Here is a 14,764-nt window from a genome sequence, read left to right as displayed (position 1 = left end):
ATGTGGTATGAGCCTATAATGACAGGCTCATGTGCATGCTCATCTAAGCATGGAATTCATTTTGCATGGGTGATCTGGATTACCAGCTCCAGACCTCTTCATCTGGAGTGAGGCTGGCACTGGGCTGGGCAAGGCTCACTGGGGCTGTTTCTCAGGGCTCTCCTTGCAGCCCTTCTCAAGCCAATGCAGAAGGTAAGAAAAGCCCAAACAAAGCTTTCAGTTGGATTCAGGTTCATTTCAGAGGGGCAGCAGTGTTTGGAATCTGAGAAAGGAGCTGCTAAAAAGGGGTCAGGAGAAGGGAAAAGATTACACTGCAGATGTATCCACCCCACTGTCAGCATTTCTACCTCTTCACCCTCCTCTGCCTTCCATTCTCATAGGAACTGATTCTTGGCTGGTATTTTAATTGTTTGACTTCCTATTTATCAGCACATTGTAATAGTTGATACTTCTTATTGTACAGGTCCAGTTGTACAAGTTTCTATCTAGTCAGTCACAAAATTTCTGCCATCTAGACTATTCCAATGAACAGGAAGAGGTACGGTTTTTCCATCTTTGCAAATAACTTTCCAAGAAGTCATCACCAAACATTGCATAAACACACAGTTATCTTTGTCACATTCCAGGCCAAATGACAGTACAGCTAGAATCAGAAAGTCAAGGGAGTTTTTTGCTGAGTGGTACTAATTATATGAGTAGTACTGAGATAAACCTGGCAAAAGCAGTGTGGTTTAAACTCTGGACCTTTAGCCTTAGAGAACTTTCCATCCTGTTCAACTGCTCCCATGTTCCACCATCTCAGGCCCCAGCCTCATAGGGCCAGCTTTACTGAAAGATTCTTGTTGCTGTCATTTAGGGTCTCAGCAAGAGGAAAGGTCCAACTATACAAATCCCACTGGCAGGACAGGGCTGATGACAAAAATGTTATATAATATAATGCATTGAAGAGTTGTATAGCTCTTTTCTGATGATCTGAGGGACTCCTCTCCCAGTTTGCCCCTCAGTACCCACTGAACTATCACCTCCATCATGACATTGGATCATGATATACATAACAAACTTCTGGTTTAAAGTGCCAGGATAGAGGAATTCTCTTGTATGCCTGTTCTAAAATGTGGTGAACTCATGCTTTGGCTGAATTTTTGTCTTTAAAAAATATTTTTTTTCAAAGTCATCTTAATACCAGAAGAGAATTTTAATTGTGTCCATCTTTCCACTTTTTTATTGCAGTATTTGCTGTAATTAAACTTTAAAATACAGGGACATCACTACCTGACATTTTTTGTCTCTTTTCCAAACAATATCTGGATCTGAAAATTAATAAAAGGAGATACACCTTTTCAGTTCTTTGTTTAGCTACTCTGGCTTTTTTTCAGGTTTTTACAGTGCTTTCCAGGCTCTCAGTTTCACCTCCCTATTTTTTGGTTCCCTGAGCTTATGTGGTGTCTTTGATGCTGCAAAAGGGCAAGGTAAAGTGCCAGAGGAAAAAAAAAAAAAGGTAAAGTACTGTGATAAAAGGACAGGCATCACCCCAGGGATTCATGTACTGAAACATCTTTAAAATTCTTCTTAAAAACAGGCTAGTTGGAGGCTGACAGTGTCCTTTTAAGGACAGTTTATGTTTAGAAATCTTGCTTAGTCTTATGAGCAAGTTTTGGCTGAGCACAAGTGCTAATGACTTTTTGAAATGAAAAACATTTCTAAAGACAAAAATAGCTAGAACTGAAATCTCTCACAGTCATTACTTACAATTTCTGTGTGATCCCTTGTCCAGATTTATAATGGTTGCTCTCCATGCCAGCAGAACTTACAACTTTGTGGATTTGTCTATAATGTTGTAATTAAAACCAGGATGATTTTCATGGGCCCCGAATAATTTTTAATTCTTGTGAGAGCTCTGTCTTTTAAATGGCCTTACATAAGATGTAATCTTCACTGACCTAAGCATGCATACGCAGTTTTCTTAATGCTCAGTGATGTTTTCATCAAGGAATTATATACCTTTGGGGTTATTTCAACCTGATGTGTTTAAAAACAATTTTCCCAGCCTTTCTCAAGAATTTATAATGTGTTTAAGTTATCTTGAAGTAAAATACTCCTTTTTCTTCTGATGGGTGCCTCCAAATAGCTTGTCTCCCTTAGTCCTTCTATGATAGTTAAAGACTGCCCTTGACCAGTCCTTTCTTTCCTCCAGAGCAACATTTTCCATTTTACTGCCCACCCGCTGGCAACGCATTCTGGGGACCCTGCAGTGACTCCCCAGCATTTCCAGAGCTGTGCAATCTGAACCTTCTAATTCTCCCTCATTCTGGGATCATTATGCAGTATAAGCCCCAAAATCTGATCTACTACTAGTTCTCCATATTTGTTGGAGGGGTGGAATGTTCCTTATCATACAAAGAAAAGGCAGACTGGCATCACTCACACACTTAACACGGCAGAGCCATGTCACAGTCAGTGAGGGGCAGTTATATGGGAGGGGTGGAGAGCTGGGTCCTCAAATGTGAATTTCTTCCTATTGGAACACACAGCTATTTTTGAAGCCTGAAATTCCATCAACAGGATTCCTCTATTGATACTCTGTCATTTTAACTCGTCCTTAAAGCTCTTGTTGGGGGGATATCTCCTGTAAGGTGTTTTGAGCCTTGAACCTGCTTGTGCCTGGTAGTATTAATAACCCGGGGCAGGGAATGTTTATGTAGCACTAAGCACCATGGCAGCACTTAGTAAATAATGAAATAAATCGAAGGCTTTGTTTCTGTTTAAATACTGTGTTTGCCTTCTGTGGATATAGACCTGGATCCTGCTCAACAACCTCATTTGGGTGAAACTGGATATTGCACCCCTGTTATTCCAGCTCCTTTAATGTATGGCAGCTGTAGAGACAATGCACTGCTTAATGAAGAACTCAGAGTCCCTCATTTAATGTTTTTTTTTAAAAATCCAAAATCCATGGAACCTGCACTAAAAATATCCATCAGGATTCTTACTTTTGATACAAATACACAATTTATGGAGAAAAGACAAGAAGAGATTATGTCCAAATCAACACTTGCAGTATACAAGGACCATTACGGTCCAAATTCACTGCTCCACACCAGAATTCCAGACATGCAATAAAAATGCCAGGCCTGGGAAGTTACTCTGGCTGCTAAGGAGGGGATGCCCAAGCATATGAGAACCAACATACAATTAGAAACGTGAAGAAACCTTCACTATTTAACTGCTTTAAAGCAATGAGCAGAGAAAAATTGGGAAGGCCAGAGTAATTGCATTATATGATCTTGGCCTTCCAGAGCACACAGGTGCAGAGGCCAAGGGGGTGGGTGCTGTAGAGAGGAGCTGTGTGTTTTCCTTCAGAACAGCCTGGAAGCTGCTCAGGAATCCCAGCACTTAGGACTTGTCTCAGAGAAGTCAATCTGCTGTCGACTGTGCCTTGCTCTTGTGTGTTTTTAATAGAAGCATTTAAAATAATTTCAAGATTGAGGCGTGTACAAGTTAAACTTTGAGTAGAAACTGGAGAACAAATAGAGCCGTGCTAAATTGGTTTCTGGTACAGCCTGACAATATATTCAAGATGCTACCTAATCCCAAGTGATCCCATAAAAATTAATCTCCTACCACCAAGTCAGTCCTAAATTTGTAGGTGAGGTTACTATAGTCTCAGCCTTATTGGATCTCTTTTCCATCAGGAATTGGCAAAGCCAATAAAATCTTTATGGCTAAATTTATCATATTTTATGTGTGATATTTATAATTCTCTGTTTTGTTTATAAAGTATAAGTAAATATAATCTCTATAAATGTCTAATCATGCATTTATTGTGGAATAATAACACTTTTATTAATTGAAAGATTAATACTATTTGTCCATAACTTCATTAATGCAAAGTAAGCTGCACTAAGGTGTGGAATCCTCTGGATCTTGAGATGGGCCAAAAGATAAGAAAGGACAAAATTCAGCTCCAACAACCAGTGAACAAGGAGTTAAGATACTAGAAACTGAATCCTCTACAAATCCAGAGTTAAAAGCCTCTGCCAGTTCTGGAATGGAAATTAAAGCCTGCTCCTACCACCAGGAAGTGACAGCAGCCAGGGGAAAATGGGAAGGGAGAAAGGAACAGTGAGGTGAGAGACAAAGGCTATAAAAGCCCAGCGGGCTGAAAGGTGAATTCAGCATCTTCACAAGAAGGCTGAACGCCCGGTGAGGCTGACAGGCTGTCGGAATCTGTGGGTATTGGTGATTCCGAGATTGTAGAAAGTCTCTGTCTTTCTGCCCCGTTGCCAAAGAAGAAGCCATAATTCGTCTGTGCTGGTTTCAAGGTTGTTTATTCTGTTTATCTCTAACATGTTCTGCTGTCCTGCCGCAGCTCTGTCCTGCAGGGCAGCGTGTGGGGCTCTGCCCCTCAGTGGGATGGTACAAACATTATATACCAGAAACTACCTGTGCTATATTTACAATAATGTGCCAATATCTGTCACCTACGTTGAACAGTGTGTCCCCAGCCTGAACCAACAGAAAAATGCCAACACTACAGTGAAACATGGAGGGCATGAAGAAGGAGAAAAAGGACAAGACACACCCAATTCCTCCATCTTGTCCCCTCTGAACCCCTCATCTAGAAACCTAAAATTTTACTTTTGCACCCGTGTCACACTTAATTATTACTCTTATCAAACACTCAAAGCTTGTAATTCATCCTGTAAGATTGAAAACTCCTCTCCATGGACAGAGATCACAGACAGTGTCTCTGGGGGCTCTGTCCAGGGGGGTTCCTGACCCCTGCCAGGGTCCCAGACCTGCCAGGGCAGCCAGAGGGAAGCCCTGGATTCCCACACCAGGCCATGGGGAGGTGAGCTCCAGCAGGGCAGTGCTCACCGCCATGCAGCCGAGCAGGGGGGCAGCTCGGGATGCGCGGCTGGGCCCGTGCCCCATGGGCCGGCGAGGGGCTGCGGGCAGTGCCCGTGCCAGCAGCGAACTGTGCAGCCTGTGCTCAGGGCAGGAGCAGCCCAGCAGCCTTAGAGTGAGGAGCTGAAGGCACTGTCTGAGCAGAAACTGCTGCAAAGGGAGAGGCAGATGCCGCTTTGCATGTCTGGGCTGGTGCGAATTCACCAGGCTCTGAGCTTGAACGGGAGCCAGGTACAGCACACAAGTAACTCCTGTTGGCTGTGCCTGACCTACATCCAAGTGTTGCTTTGTCAGGTTTTAACCAACACGTGTTCTGTTTGCCTCCTGAGGGGTGTTAGGCTGGGAACCTGATGATTCAGCCACAAAGTATGAGGGTTGTCCTGCAGCAAGGGGAGAAGCGGGACACGGAGCCTTGCTGTGTGTTTTGTGTGGTCAAAGGTTTCAGCTCGCATCAAGAGAATTCTTATCTGGAAAGTTTCGAAGGGCTAAATATAGACCAGCCTCACATGGTAGATGGCAGTGAGGCTCTGCAAGCAACCCTCTTCCCTGCTGACAGTGCTCGTGGGGGATTTCATGCCTTGTTTGTTTATTAAATAGTCGTTTTTCAGGATCGACATCAGTCAGAGCCCAGCCCTGCAATTCTCCTGTTTCCCATTCCTTAGCAATGCCCCCCCAGCAAGAATGCACAGCCAGCGGGAGTGCTGGAGCTGCCCCCAAATCCTTCATCCTCACTCCCACTGGCCTGGGGGAATACAGGAGTATTACACAAGAGGTCTTGGGCTGGTAAGATAAACATCTGCTATTTGAGACTGTGCCTTACACCACCACATTGCCATGAATGACGTTTTCAATAGCAGGAAGCCAGGAATTACTCAATAGGAAGACTGAAGTCTGCCAGCACTTCTGTGATTCCTGCCACTGGCTGGGGCACGAGGGAAGTCCTCCTGGTAGGAAATCTGTGTGATCATCAGATCCCACTCACTGCAGATCTGTGTGATCATCAGATCCCACTCACTGCAGATCTGTGTGATCACCAGATCCCACTCACAGCAGATCTGTGGGATCACCAGATCCCAATCACTGCAGATCTGTGGGATCACCAGATCCCACTCACTGCAGTTCTGTGTGATCACCAGATCCCACTCACAGCAGATCTGTGGGATCACCAGATCCCAATCACTGCAGGTCTGTGGGATCTCCAGATCCCACTCACTGCAGATCTGTGGGATCACCAGATCCCACTCACTGCAGTTCTGTGGGATCACCAGATCCCACTCACGGCAGATCTGTGGGATCACCAGATCCCACTCACGGCAGATCTGTGGGATCACCAGATCCCACTCAGTGCAGACACCCATGTCAAGACTGAGCACTCTACCCACAGATGATCCCATCCTCAGTGGAAGAACAGCCTTGGTGTTGAAGGCAGAGAGGGTGAAGGTGTCATCAGTGAGAGATGAGAAGACTACAGCCAATTGAGATTGTTGCTGTGTAAATCCACCAGGGCCCCAGTCAGGGCTTGTGAGATTTTTCCAGGCAGTGAGGAAAATTTCAAAGATCCACATTTGAACTCTAACCAAACAAGCAATGGAATAAAAAATAAGCAGTCATGAAAAAGAAAATCTCTGCTTACAGGAGATTTCAAGAGAACGTGACAAGAGTGAATTTATGAGAACATAGAATAGTCTAGACCTATAAACAGCTTTTTGCTTTAACTGCTGCCCTGCTGGGGGGTTTCCAGGGCCCTGAGTGCACAATAGCCCTTAGGAGCCAAATCTGGGACCCCCATCCCAGCAGTTTCTGCCTCTGGAGCATGGCAGGGAGGGCACTGCACCCTGCTCCCACTGCTTCCTGGCAGGTATCTAAAAGAATAAAACCAGAAACATTTCAAAAGCAGACTCTATGAATGCTGTCATACTTGCAAAGCAAAATTAAAATTAGTGCTACTGCAGAATGACAGACGTGGAATAATATGCCAAAAACTGATTCTTGAAAGAAAGGAAATGTGTGCCTCCAGTACCTGAATCAAGATCTCAGTGTACAATGGCACAGGCATAGAGGCTGTACAAAATCTTTAGTTATTTAACCACTTGTGCGTGTTCCTGTGGGAAGGGAAATGACAGATTCGTTTTCCTGTGGAGGATTCATTAGTATGCTGTAATTGGTGAGTCAGTATTTTTAGCTTAGTGAGCTCAAGATGTATTGTGGTTTAGTCCTCACAAGTTACCAACTCTGGGTAACAAATTAAAAGGGGAAAAAAAAAATAAAGAGTGTGTTAGGAATAGAAGAGTGATATTTCCAAGCTCTTTTATGAACTATCCTCCTCACTTGTTTAGAATTAAGTGCCTATTAACTCCATTTCGGGAAGGTGGTGATTAAACCGGGTCAAATGGAAGTGATTATCTTGGATTATTCCTGTCATGGAAAAATTCACTGGAAGATCTAAGAGGGAGGAAATTGCCTCCAAGATCCCAGCAAGTTCTGTTGGAAGGTGGATGGATTTGCTTTTCTCCCTGCAAAAGAGCTTTGGCCCACACAGGATTCCTCTAGATACCTCAGACTTGCTTTGAATTTGTTTCAATCTTGGAAATTTCCACAGGTCTGCTCCCACTTGTATCTGTCACCTCAGGTTCACCTGTGCTGAATTTTGGAAGCATCCCTGGAGACACTGAAGCTACCTTTCCTCAGGGGTCTTTAAGGTCTTTAACCCTTTCACTTCTGGTGCTAAAAATTACTAAGGAAATGTTCAGATGGACAAGGAATAATAACAACAATAATAATGATTAGTACCACTGTGCCTGTAGAGGGCAAACTCTGCAAGGTCAGCAACACGGCCCAAAATAGAGAAAATTATACTTGAGTCTGGGTTGAGAATTGGGAAGACACCCTGGCAAACCTCTCTCTCAGCACAGCCTCCTCCATTATGTGGTGCTGCCACAGAGGAACAAATACTTTGTGACTGCCATGATTACTAAGCAATAAACAGTATTTTATTGCGAGGACTGATACACAGAGTTTGCTGTGTATCCAAGGGGTTGCTTCCTCCTGGTGGCATCTCCCAGTGCTCCCTGCTTGCCTGGCTCTGCTGCTCTGGTTTAAGGAGGTTTTCAGCTGGCACCATTTCATCCCCCCTCTGCCACAGCCCTTCACCTCTGGTGCTGTCCCCAGACCTGCCCTGGGCACAGGGGAGAGTGCTCTGTGTGTGCAAACAAACGTGTCTGTGCACCATCATCTGCCCGTGCTCACAGCTGTGCTTACTTTATGCTGCATATAGAAGAAAAGAGGATTATTTATGAGCTAATCATGATGTGTTCCCCAAGCAAAACATTTTCTGCTCTGATTTATTGCTCACTTTAGGCCTGCCCCCAAGCATTGTTCTTATATTTGGAGCCAGTCGCATTTTTTTCCCATTTGGAAATGGAAATCCTAAATGTAATGGCATATTTAATGGAAAAAAACCCTGACAGTTACTTGGAGGGAGGAGGAATTTTATTTCTCTATTTACCCATTTTATGTTTGTTTTCTTTCTCACCTCCTTCCTTTTATTCTTTCTCTTATCTCTGACAAAAAGGAAGGAAAACCACTATTTGGAGGCAAAGTAGGAGCAATATTTTGTCCTCATTTTCAGTTAAGAGATTAGAAAAGTTCAAAAGTTTTACCCAGAAAAAGTCCACATGAAAAGTACCTGTCATTTTCTGATTAGCACTGTGATACTATTGATCAAAAGTATCCAGCCAACGAACCTGTGTAAATTAAACACGCTTGTGCACTCTATGGAGCCAGCATTTCTTGGCAACTACAAAAGAAATGCTTTTTCTGTTTTAATTCAGAGAGATTTACAAAGCTTATGCAAGTGGCCTTAGAGCTTGGGTTTCTTTTTATCTCACAAATATCAAAAAAAGAGAGGTTTCTTCCCCCCCCCCCCCCCCCCGCCTTCTCTTGCTAAAGGACTTCTCAGAGGACCAACAAAATCAAATTAGTTTTGTAGGCTGCACTTAGAAGATAGAGGAGAATGCAGGTCTTTAACAAATTGAGCTTTTCTCCCATGTGTTTCTCAGGAGTTTTGATTCAATTAATCTCAGAAGAGTTTTTTACACAGTCTGAATAAAAATTCTTTTTAAATCCATTTTTAAACTTTTCTCCCTTCCTCCATTTTTAATTCTCCTCAGTAGCTCAGAATTCCTTTCTGTTTTGAGGCATGAAATCCCTTTAGCTCTATTGCCTACACAGCAAAGGAGGAGAACAAAGCAAGAGAATATGAAAAAGAAAACAACCCCCAAGAAAATAATTAGATTTTCTTTTTTTCAAAAACCTTATCCATCATTATGCCATAAGAAAACAACAACAACAAATTATTACCAAAACATACACTTTTTCCCTGTCTTGTGGGAACACAGACATCTATCAAGCAAGAGAGAATCCTGTGCTATTGTGTTTGGTTACTAATATGGATACACAAACTGCCCCTGCTGTAGCCTCCAGGAATGTTGTCACCAAACAAATGTTGCCATTGAAGTGTTAGTAGGAGGTCCATTAGGAAATTCGAGGAGAAAAAAAAACCCTTTTTTTTTTTTTTTCCCTTGGGAAGGGGGGTGTTGCGTAGGAAAACCAGCTAATAGCTAAATCTGGAAGTACAGCTGGGTGCTCTTAAATTAGAAATCTTTAGGAGATCTCCCACACATCCCTGCAAGTTTGCTGAAGAGTTGTGCATTGCTGCAGATATGTTTCACCTCCTCCAGATTTTCTGTTTCTTGCTAAGCTTCTCCATGGCTTTAAGCCTCTCTCAGTTAACTCCCCAGTGTCTCTCTGGTCAGGGTCTCACTCCTCTTCCATCCCTCCTTCCAATTCTCTTAGTTCCTTGGTATGGTTTCAGTCCTGTATCTCAGCTGCTCAGGAGGACAGAAAATTGGCTCAGTGGATTGCTCCCCTTCTCCATCAGCTGTCCCTGTTTATCTCATTAAGAAAAAAATAAGCTGATCCAGACGTATGAGTAAAAAAACCCACTTATTTTCTTACCCATTTTCTTGCATCACTCTCCCCTGCCGGCAATTTGATTTTTGTTTTACAATACAGGCAGAAGGTAATTTTCCTACATACAGTGTTGCTTGGCCCTGAATCTGGTGGATTGTCAATTTTCCCCTGTTTGCAGCTGAAAATAATTTTTCAGAAAAGATAGTCCTGCTCCAGTCTGAGACGACCAGCACAGGGTTTGAGCTCTGCTTTGCAAGGACTCGTGCACAAAAGGCTGTGTTCTGCAACTCACACCTAAGCCTGGATCTCAAACACACACAATTTTGATACTTGTAGGCAATGGGATTATTTCACCAGAGAGTTGGACAGTTTTTCCAGGATCAGTGATTGGATGAATATATGGTTAGAGATACGGGAGAGAAGTAGCTCCTCTCTTACTGTTGCTACACAAAGCAAATTTCTTTTAAAAATGTGAATACTTACCAGTTACTGTGCAGGCTTTGAGGCTGCTGCACACAGGGAATTATTATTACCACGTTTAGTGGGAGGGAAAGAACAACAAGAAAAGAATAATAATCAATTACTGTTCCTCAATGCCTTCCTCGCTAAGGCTAAAATGGATCTTGGTTTGAAACTAAAATAAAGCGGAATTCTCGTGCTCATTGTTTCAGGAAGGAGCCGCAGAAATCAGGTGCTTTGTGCTCAGGGCCTCTAGAGGTCCCCAGAACCTAATTAATGAGCAGTCTGTGAGGTGCAAATTGCTTTGTTTTCATCGGGATTTTCCACCTCTGCGGCTCTGGGTCTCCGCTGTCCCGAGGAATGCGGGAATTACCGGGAATAACAGGAAAGGCCGGCAGAGCCATTCCCTGCTGGAGAGGCCGGGCTGTGCAGGAGGCAGCTCCCTCTGGGGCACCAGGCACAGTCACTGAAGTGGCTTTTGTCCCCTGCCCGCTGTTCGATTCTACCCCTGTGCTAAATCCCGGCCTGGCACAGCCCCAGGCTCTGCTGCCCCCGGGCAATGGCTTTGCCACATCCAGGCAATTCCAGGGGTATTGCCAGAACAGTGACTCCAAAGGGGACACGGGCTGAGCCTGCAGCTTGGGGATGTGGCCAGGATCCTTCTAGCATGGTTTATTATTCTTCTGCCATTCTTCTAGCATGGTTTCCTTCCAGGTCACCCCGTGCTGCATTTACAGGGAGAGCTGCAATTATGATGAAGCGGTTGTCATGCGGTCAGGGACCTCATCTGCTTCATGCAAGAGCAGAAGGGAAAGCTCAAGTAATTTCCCTGGAACTCCCTCCAGAGTTTAGGAATGAGACAGGCTAGGGAACTTGGTACAGTTGAGGGAGACTGTTTATTTCAAGACAGCAAACAGAAGCTGATCCTTTCAGGAGAAATTCCTCTGGGGAGAGTAAAGTTATTTATTTTGGGAGCAGTCAGTGGAACGGAGGCCTGTGGTGTCTCTGCAGAGGGATTTGTCTCTCTGGAAAGGCAGGAGCGCTGAATGCAGACGATGGCCTGTACCCTGCCAGGATGCTGAGGGTGCTTTGGGGGGCTGCTGCAAGAGGATCCCCACAAAGGGCTCCTTTGCTTTTGGATATAAGACACTGCAAGCCCAGGATGTTTCCTCGGAGTCTGAGGAGCTTTTCTGGATGCAGAACAGGAGATGAGGCTTTTCCCTTTCTGCAGTCTGTACAGGAGCTCCTGGCTGTGGCCTTTCCCTTGCCAGATGGCAACAGGTGACTCCCCTGTGCCCTGCTCTGGAGCAGCAGTGATGGGATCTCCCGGAGGGTGTTTGCTGGGATTAGCAGGTGTGTTATTTTTGCAGACTGGAACTGTGACGCTGCAGGTTGGCAGGAGTCCACGTGTCAGTTCCTAATCCCAGGCAAAGCCCTGAGAGGTCAGTAAAACCACAAACGGAGGCAAGTGCCCACCTAAAGGAGGTCAGGATTATATTCCTAGTAGCATACTATTCCCAGAGAGAAAACACAGCCATTCTTTATTTCCTTCCCTTTCAAAAGATGCGCAGAGTTGAGGGCTTCACTTCTCAGTTCCCTTTCAAGGCAGGGTCCTAGAGAAACCTTGCTGTTTCTTCCCCTTTTCCAAACAGCAATCTCATCAAAATTTCTTGGTGGCTGCCATCTGTTGCAAGCAGAACACCACCCCTTTTGCTATTTACAGTGCAATTAACCTTCAGCAAATTAGCTTGTGACTGTCATGAAAGGATTAATTAAGGCAACACACCCTTGACTTGTTCCCACTGTGCATTTGTGCGGATGCACCCACAGCTCTGCCAAAGCCCTTCCAGAGTCAAGGGAGTAGTTTTTATCCTTTATTATCCCAACAAATTAGCCAGCCAGGGGAGATGCTTGAGGGATGGGCTCCAGCAGCCCCAGTCCCACGGAAGTAGCTGTGGAGATAGAAGACCTGGCCTTGCCCAGCAGTGCGGGTGCTTCCCTGTGTCACTGCCCTGGAATCAGGATGTGGGGCCATGACTCAGCCAGCTCAGCTCACAGTTGTAGTTGAAGCAGCCAAAGGATGAAGCTGCTTCCAAAATATCAGGCTGTGATGTGCTGCAGCCGTGCTTTGGAAGCACAGCCTATTTTGCCTAGCACCATCAGACTTCCATCTGGATTCTCATGCCTGGGAGGCACGGGAGGCCAAGGCTTCCTGAGAGCCCCAGACCCCTGATCTGTGCAGGATCTGTCTGGGTTAGCCAGGCTTGGAGAATCCTCAGGGAGATAAGCAAATTCTCCCAGCTCCAGCACAGCCTGAGTACTGATGGAAAAATAGGCTTTGGCCAGAGAATTCCAGCACGGTGGCCCTGCCTCTGCTCCTCTTCCCACCAGCTGTAACTCCTGGCAGAGAAACAGCGAGACTGGTAAAGGCTGTCATGTCTTAAAGCAAAGCAGCTTCTTGTTGTTTAATCCCAGATGGCAACTAAGTACCAGCAGCTGCTCACTCACCCACGTCCTGCTTCTGTGGGATGGGGAGGGGAATTGAAAAAAAGGCAAAACTCATGGGTTGAGATAGAACAGTTCAATACTTGAAGTAAAAAATAATAACAGCAATAATAATAGGAAAAAAAGAGATGCATAAACCCCACAAGAGACAAGTGATGCAGAGTACAGCTGCTCACCACCCACTGACCACTGCCCAGCCTGTCCCTGAGCAGTGGTCAGCCCCTCCCAGCCAGTATGGACAGTTCATATGGACACGACACTCTGTGGTGAGGAGTACCCCTTTGGCCAGCTTGGGTCAGCTGTCCTGGCCATGCTCCCTCACAGCTCCTCACTGGCAGAGCACGAGGCACTGGAAAGTCCTGGATTTAGAGTAAGCACTGCTTAACACACTGATGGTTTAGTTGTTGTTCTCATACTGAATCCAAAACACAGCACTGTACCAGCTACTGGGAAGAAAATTAACTCTCTTCCAGCCAAACCAGGATACAACTGTAAGAGATGATGTCCTGAAGGCAAAAATCTCAGGGCTCAAAGCTGCAGGAGAGCAGCTGCTGCACAGCAGTGCAGTGCCAGGGAATACCTGCATTGCTTTTGTTCTGCTGTCAGGAGCCCTGTGGCTCACACTGTCTCGCCCAGCATGGGTTTGTCCCACTGTAGCTCTGGCACTGCCACCTCCTCCTCATGCTGAGAAATATCCCACAGATTGGATGTGGGAGATGACATCAGCCCAGGGCCTGTGGGCCTCCTTTCAAACCACAGCATCACCTCCACTCCTCAAAGTTACAGAGAATTATGATCTCTGGTAGTGCTCCACACTTGCATTTCTTTGTCACTGAGATTCTTAGGGCACGGCACACAGCCACACTGTTCTGACAAACCTGGGCAGTATTTTTTATTGACATCCAATGTAAACCACTTGCTTGCATTTCTTTGGACCCATTAATTTTGAAAGCACAGCTAAAGTAAATAAATAACCTTGTTTTGAGCTCAGTCCGTGCTTGGATGTGCCAGGTAATACAATGTTGTTATTCCTTGATGATGAAAGTGTTAACTTATGTTGTCTCTTATAAGAAGAAATCAGGTATAAAATTACATCATCATTAACGCAGTTCTGTCATCTGTTTGCATTTCTTCTCTGATTTCTGAATGTTATCTGGGCTGGAAAACCCGGAGGCTTTCAGGGTTTTTCATTTGTGTGTGCATCCTAAGGAATCTTGAGTGCATAGGGACCTAGATGCACACTATTCCCAGCCTCCTCCTGGTTTTCTCTGATGGAAAAATACTTAAGAATCTGCTTGGGTGATAGCAGCACTGGGGCCCTGGGCAACAGCATGCTCTGATCCTGAGGTGTGCATAAACACAGCCTGTGGTGACACAAATAGGTGACAACCAGTCAGCACTACTGGGAGGAAAGGCTGAGCCAGCCTCTGATGTGATGATGGCAAACACAGAACTCTTCACACTCTTCTGGAACAGACATTTCTACCCATATTCAGGGCACCCAAAAAGCTGGCAGGGAGGAGTTAAGGATGATCCCAGTTCCAGCCTTACCCTCTGTGTTGCAGCAGTACCTGGGCAGGGTGGCAGCTGCCCAAGCCCACAGAAGAGGCTGCAGCTTCACAGATGATGACAGCACTGTGAAGACTGCACCACAAATTAAATAACAATAAAATGAAAATAAAGCATAGTTGATACTGTATAATGAACCTGATGAGTGTACTAAATCATTACACAACTACTTCTTACGTGATTACTAAGTCCTTAACTAAGAACATGAAAGAGGAGTGACCAATGTAATTTGCTGGGTTTATGGGCATTATTTGGAAATTCAGGTTCTTATCTAGTCCCTTAGAGACCTGTCTCTTGCCTTATTTAGTAGCAAAAACTAACCAGACTCCTGCTGCCACAGGAACCATAAGTC

Source organism: Taeniopygia guttata, chromosome 1, assembly GCF_048771995.1.
Source record: "Taeniopygia guttata chromosome 1, bTaeGut7.mat, whole genome shotgun sequence".
In the NCBI taxonomy this organism is placed as follows: domain Eukaryota; kingdom Metazoa; phylum Chordata; class Aves; order Passeriformes; family Estrildidae; genus Taeniopygia; species Taeniopygia guttata.
This window is presented reverse-complemented; position numbering follows the sequence as displayed.